The 6126-nt window shown below is 47.9% G+C and overlaps 4 non-coding genes across 4 annotated transcripts; all 4 read left to right on the top strand.

The window, feature by feature from the left end:
• Positions 1-1077: 1077 nt before the first annotated feature.
• LOC142713748 (U2 spliceosomal RNA) lies at positions 1078-1268 on the top strand. The gene has a single exon (XR_012870165.1). It is a non-coding gene; the product is annotated as a U2 spliceosomal RNA (small nuclear RNA).
• A 1318-nt stretch (positions 1269-2586) lies between these two features.
• On the top strand, positions 2587-2777 carry LOC142713747 (U2 spliceosomal RNA). The gene has a single exon (XR_012870164.1). It is a non-coding gene; the product is annotated as a U2 spliceosomal RNA (small nuclear RNA).
• A 1338-nt stretch (positions 2778-4115) lies between these two features.
• LOC142713816 (U2 spliceosomal RNA) lies at positions 4116-4306 on the top strand. Its single transcript, XR_012870220.1, has one exon. It is a non-coding gene; the product is annotated as a U2 spliceosomal RNA (small nuclear RNA).
• A 1330-nt stretch (positions 4307-5636) lies between these two features.
• On the top strand, positions 5637-5827 carry LOC142713815 (U2 spliceosomal RNA). Its single transcript, XR_012870219.1, has one exon. It is a non-coding gene; the product is annotated as a U2 spliceosomal RNA (small nuclear RNA).
• Positions 5828-6126: the final 299 nt, after the last annotated feature.

Genomic DNA, 6126 nt, shown 5'->3' with positions numbered 1-6126 from the left:
TGTGTTTCTGTGTTTCCGGCATTTCACATTGGAACAGCTCATTCACCTTCCTTGTCTTCTCTCCGCCCTCCCTTTTAGGTAAGGTTAAAGAGCTGCACCTGAGCCAGCCACTGATTGATGCAGCACCACAGTCAAATAGTGGAGTGGAGTGGAGTAGGGGAACAGCAAACAGCCATTAAAGCAGCCAGCCGCCTACCCGCCACAATGGACCTACCTGTGTACACTAGATGGATGTGATGGAATGTACTGTCGTCCCTACATTTCAAGAAGAAGTAAGAATTGCAGTTGCAACAAACCCTTGCTTGCCTACAAAGAGAGCAGCAATTTGGATTTGTTACTATGTTACCTGGAAGAATAACAAACTGTGCAAGGATGGAGGTTGTAGGAGCAAAGAGAAGTTGTCTGTAAAGTTGGTGGATGCCTATTTTCCATTTTGCAGTCCCTTGTCTCCCTCTTGTGGCCTCCTGGAGGCAAGTAGCTGTGCAAAAAAAAGACAGCCTGGCGGCCGGCTGTTGCAGTGTTGCCCTCTCAGGCAACACTGAGTGACTGACTGAGCCGCACCGTCTTATATAAAGTTCAGACGGAACTTTGCACGTGTCATAGTGGAGCCCTCAGGATTCCAGAGCCAGCTTTCTGACATCATAATGGGGCCTGCCTCAGAGATAAAAGCCTGGGCCCAGGCAGTGTTGGTCAGTGCTGCTCAGCAGGCAGCACCGGACTGGATTGGATTAAAGCTGATACAAGGTGTGAAGGAACAAGGGGTGGCTGTGGGCATGCACTTGCTGCCGCTGCCAGTGTTTATCTGCATGGCAGGAGGGCATTTGGGCGTTGCCAGGAAGGCGTTTTTATGTAGATTCCTCCTCCTCTTTCAGCACTGCATTGTGGTGCAAGCAAAAGAAGCAAATCCTGTCTGGCTTCCTCTCCGGCCTTTATTCACCTCCCTCCCGCTTAGTAGCTGTAAATGTGTGTGAGCCTGCAGGGCCCCATGGAATTGCCTAGGAGTAGGCTGAATCAATCGCTGCAAGGGGTGAACAGCAGTATTAGGCAGGCTCGGTCAACGGCCGGCCCATTCGGGTTATCGCTTCTCGGCCTTTTGGCTAAGATCAAGTGTAGTATCTGTTCTTATCAGTTTAATATCTGATACGTCCCCTATCTGGGGACCATATATTAAATGGATTTTTCGAACAGGGAGATGGAAATAGAGCTTGCTCTGTCCACTCCACGCATTGACCTGGTATTGCAGTATTTCCAGGACCGGTGCACCCTTCCCTTATGTGTTGACTAAAATCAGATTCCAAAAGTGCTATTTGTGTTTGCTATTGTTTTTGTCTTTCTGATGGGATCTCCCCTTTTAATCCCATTATTTCAACACCTGTTGGACAATGCATTTGTACAGTCATGTGTGATAATGAGCTCATTTATTAAATGCAATTAATTAATACATTGCCACCTCTTGTTGTGTGTGTGTGTGTGTGTGTGTGTGTGTGTGTGTGTGTGTGTGTGTGTCTTCTGTGTTTCTGTGTTTCCGGCATTTCACATTGGAACAGCTCATTCACCTTCCTTGTCTTCTCTCCGCCCTCCCTTTTAGGTAAGTTAAAGAGCTGCACCTGAGCCAGCCACTGATTGATGCAGCACCACAGTCAAATAGTGGAGTGGAGTGGAGTAGGGGAACAGCAAACAGCCATTAAAGCAGCCAGCCGCCTACCCGCCACAATGGACCTACCTGTGTACACTAGATGGATGTGATGGAATGTACTGTCGTCCCTACATTTCAAGAAGAAGTAAGAATTGCAGTTGCAACAAACCCTTGCTTGCCTACAAAGAGAGCAGCAATTTGGATTTGTTACTATGTTACCTGGAAGAATAACAAACTGTGCAAGGATGGAGGTTGTAGGAGCAAAGAGAAGTTGTCTGTAAAGTTGGTGGATGCCTATTTTCCATTTTGCAGTCCCTTGTCTCCCTCTTGTGGCCTCCTGGAGGCAAGTAGCTGTGCAAAAAAAAGACAGCCTGGCGGCCGGCTGTTGCAGTGTTGCCCTCTCAGGCAACACTGAGTGACTGACTGAGCCGCACCGTCTTATATAAAGTTCAGACGGAACTTTGCACGTGTCATAGTGGAGCCCTCAGGATTCCAGAGCCAGCTTTCTGACATCATAATGGGGCCTGCCTCAGAGATAAAAGCCTGGGCCCAGGCAGTGTTGGTCAGTGCTGCTCAGCAGGCAGCACCGGACTGGATTGGATTAAAGCTGATACAAGGTGTGAAGGAACAAGGGGTGGCTGTGGGCATGCACTTGCTGCCGCTGCCAGTGTTTATCTGCATGGCAGGAGGGCATTTGGGCGTTGCCAGGAAGGCGTTTTTATGTAGATTCCTCCTCCTCTTTCAGCACTGCATTGTGGTGCAAGCAAAAGAAGCAAATCCTGTCTGGCTTCCTCTCCGGCCTTTATTCACCTCCCTCCCGCTTAGTAGCTGTAAATGTGTGTGAGCCTGCAGGGCCCCATGGAATTGCCTAGGAGTAGGCTGAATCAATCGCTGCAAGGGGTGAACAGCAGTATTAGGCAGGCTCGGTCAACGGCCGGCCCATTCGGGTTATCGCTTCTCGGCCTTTTGGCTAAGATCAAGTGTAGTATCTGTTCTTATCAGTTTAATATCTGATACGTCCCCTATCTGGGGACCATATATTAAATGGATTTTTCGAACAGGGAGATGGAAATAGAGCTTGCTCTGTCCACTCCACGCATTGACCTGGTATTGCAGTATTTCCAGGACCGGTGCACCCTTCCCTTATGTGTTGACTAAAATCAGATTCCAAAAGTGCTATTTGTGTTTGCTATTGTTTTTGTCTTTCTGATGGGATCTCCCCTTTTAATCCCATTATTTCAACACCTGTTGGACAATGCATTTGTACAGTCATGTGTGATAATGAGCTCATTTATTAAATGCAATTAATTAATACATTGCCACCTCTTGTTGTGTGTGTGTGTGTGTGTGTGTGTGTGTGTGTGTGTGTGTGTGTGTGTGTGTGTGTGTGTGTGTGTGTCTTCTGTGTTTCTGTGTTTCCGGCATTTCACATTGGAACAGCTCATTCACCTTCCTTGTCTTCTCTCCGCCCTCCCTTTTAGGTAAGTTAAAGAGCTGCACCTGAGCCAGCCACTGATTGATGCAGCACCACAGTCAAATAGTGGAGTGGAGTGGAGTAGGGGAACAGCAAACAGCCATTAAAGCAGCCAGCCGCCTACCCGCCACAATGGACCTACCTGTGTACACTAGATGGATGTGATGGAATGTACTGTCGTCCCTACATTTCAAGAAGAAGTAAGAATTGCAGTTGCAACAAACCCTTGCTTGCCTACAAAGAGAGCAGCAATTTGGATTTGTTACTATGTTACCTGGAAGAATAACAAACTGTGCAAGGATGGAGGTTGTAGGAGCAAAGAGAAGTTGTCTGTAAAGTTGGTGGATGCCTATTTTCCATTTTGCAGTCCCTTGTCTCCCTCTTGTGGCCTCCTGGAGGCAAGTAGCTGTGCAAAAAAAAGACAGCCTGGCGGCCGGCTGTTGCAGTGTTGCCCTCTCAGGCAACACTGAGTGACTGACTGAGCCGCACCGTCTTATATAAAGTTCAGACGGAACTTTGCACGTGTCATAGTGGAGCCCTCAGGATTCCAGAGCCAGCTTTCTGACATCATAATGGGGCCTGCCTCAGAGATAAAAGCCTGGGCCCAGGCAGTGTTGGTCAGTGCTGCTCAGCAGGCAGCACCGGACTGGATTGGATTAAAGCTGATACAAGGTGTGAAGGAACAAGGGGTGGCTGTGGGCATGCACTTGCTGCCGCTGCCAGTGTTTATCTGCATGGCAGGAGGGCATTTGGGCGTTGCCAGGAAGGCGTTTTTATGTAGATTCCTCCTCCTCTTTCAGCACTGCATTGTGGTGCAAGCAAAAGAAGCAAATCCTGTCTGGCTTCCTCTCCGGCCTTTATTCACCTCCCTCCCGCTTAGTAGCTGTAAATGTGTGTGAGCCTGCAGGGCCCCATGGAATTGCCTAGGAGTAGGCTGAATCAATCGCTGCAAGGGGTGAACAGCAGTATTAGGCAGGCTCGGTCAACGGCCGGCCCATTCGGGTTATCGCTTCTCGGCCTTTTGGCTAAGATCAAGTGTAGTATCTGTTCTTATCAGTTTAATATCTGATACGTCCCCTATCTGGGGACCATATATTAAATGGATTTTTCGAACAGGGAGATGGAAATAGAGCTTGCTCTGTCCACTCCACGCATTGACCTGGTATTGCAGTATTTCCAGGACCGGTGCACCCTTCCCTTATGTGTTGACTAAAATCAGATTCCAAAAGTGCTATTTGTGTTTGCTATTGTTTTTGTCTTTCTGATGGGATCTCCCCTTTTAATCCCATTATTTCAACACCTGTTGGACAATGCATTTGTACAGTCATGTGTGATAATGAGCTCATTTATTAAATGCAATTAATTAATACATTGCCACCTCTTGTTGTGTGTGTGTGTGTGTGTGTGTGTGTGTGTGTGTGTGTGTGTGTGTGTGTGTGTGTGTGTCTTCTGTGTTTCTGTGTTTCCGGCATTTCACATTGGAACAGCTCATTCACCTTCCTTGTCTTCTCTCCGCCCTCCCTTTTAGGTAAGTTAAAGAGCTGCACCTGAGCCAGCCACTGATTGATGCAGCACCACAGTCAAATAGTGGAGTGGAGTGGAGTAGGGGAACAGCAAACAGCCATTAAAGCAGCCAGCCGCCTACCCGCCACAATGGACCTACCTGTGTACACTAGATGGATGTGATGGAATGTACTGTCGTCCCTACATTTCAAGAAGAAGTAAGAATTGCAGTTGCAACAAACCCTTGCTTGCCTACAAAGAGAGCAGCAATTTGGATTTGTTACTATGTTACCTGGAAGAATAACAAACTGTGCAAGGATGGAGGTTGTAGGAGCAAAGAGAAGTTGTCTGTAAAGTTGGTGGATGCCTATTTTCCATTTTGCAGTCCCTTGTCTCCCTCTTGTGGCCTCCTGGAGGCAAGTAGCTGTGCAAAAAAAAGACAGCCTGGCGGCCGGCTGTTGCAGTGTTGCCCTCTCAGGCAACACTGAGTGACTGACTGAGCCGCACCGTCTTATATAAAGTTCAGACGGAACTTTGCACGTGTCATAGTGGAGCCCTCAGGATTCCAGAGCCAGCTTTCTGACATCATAATGGGGCCTGCCTCAGAGATAAAAGCCTGGGCCCAGGCAGTGTTGGTCAGTGCTGCTCAGCAGGCAGCACCGGACTGGATTGGATTAAAGCTGATACAAGGTGTGAAGGAACAAGGGGTGGCTGTGGGCATGCACTTGCTGCCGCTGCCAGTGTTTATCTGCATGGCAGGAGGGCATTTGGGCGTTGCCAGGAAGGCGTTTTTATGTAGATTCCTCCTCCTCTTTCAGCACTGCATTGTGGTGCAAGCAAAAGAAGCAAATCCTGTCTGGCTTCCTCTCCGGCCTTTATTCACCTCCCTCCCGCTTAGTAGCTGTAAATGTGTGTGAGCCTGCAGGGCCCCATGGAATTGCCTAGGAGTAGGCTGAATCAATCGCTGCAAGGGGTGAACAGCAGTATTAGGCAGGCTCGGTCAACGGCCGGCCCATTCGGGTTATCGCTTCTCGGCCTTTTGGCTAAGATCAAGTGTAGTATCTGTTCTTATCAGTTTAATATCTGATACGTCCCCTATCTGGGGACCATATATTAAATGGATTTTTCGAACAGGGAGATGGAAATAGAGCTTGCTCTGTCCACTCCACGCATTGACCTGGTATTGCAGTATTTCCAGGACCGGTGCACCCTTCCCTTATGTGTTGACTAAAATCAGATTCCAAAAGTGCTATTTGTGTTTGCTATTGTTTTTGTCTTTCTGATGGGATCTCCCCTTTTAATCCCATTATTTCAACACCTGTTGGACAATGCATTTGTACAGTCATGTGTGATAATGAGCTCATTTATTAAATGCAATTAATTAATACATTGCCACCTCTTGTTGTGTGTGTGTGTGTGTGTGTGTGTGTGTGTGTGTGTGTGTGTGTGTGTGTGTGTGTGTGTGTCTTCTGTGTTTCTGTGTTTCCGGCATTTCACATTGGAACAGCTCATT

The sequence above is a fragment of the Rhinoderma darwinii genome, unplaced genomic scaffold, assembly GCF_050947455.1.
Source record: "Rhinoderma darwinii isolate aRhiDar2 unplaced genomic scaffold, aRhiDar2.hap1 Scaffold_4358, whole genome shotgun sequence".
Taxonomy (NCBI): domain Eukaryota; kingdom Metazoa; phylum Chordata; class Amphibia; order Anura; family Rhinodermatidae; genus Rhinoderma; species Rhinoderma darwinii.
The sequence above is the reverse complement of the archived record's forward strand: the minus strand, read 5'-3'. Positions and strand labels throughout refer to the sequence as shown.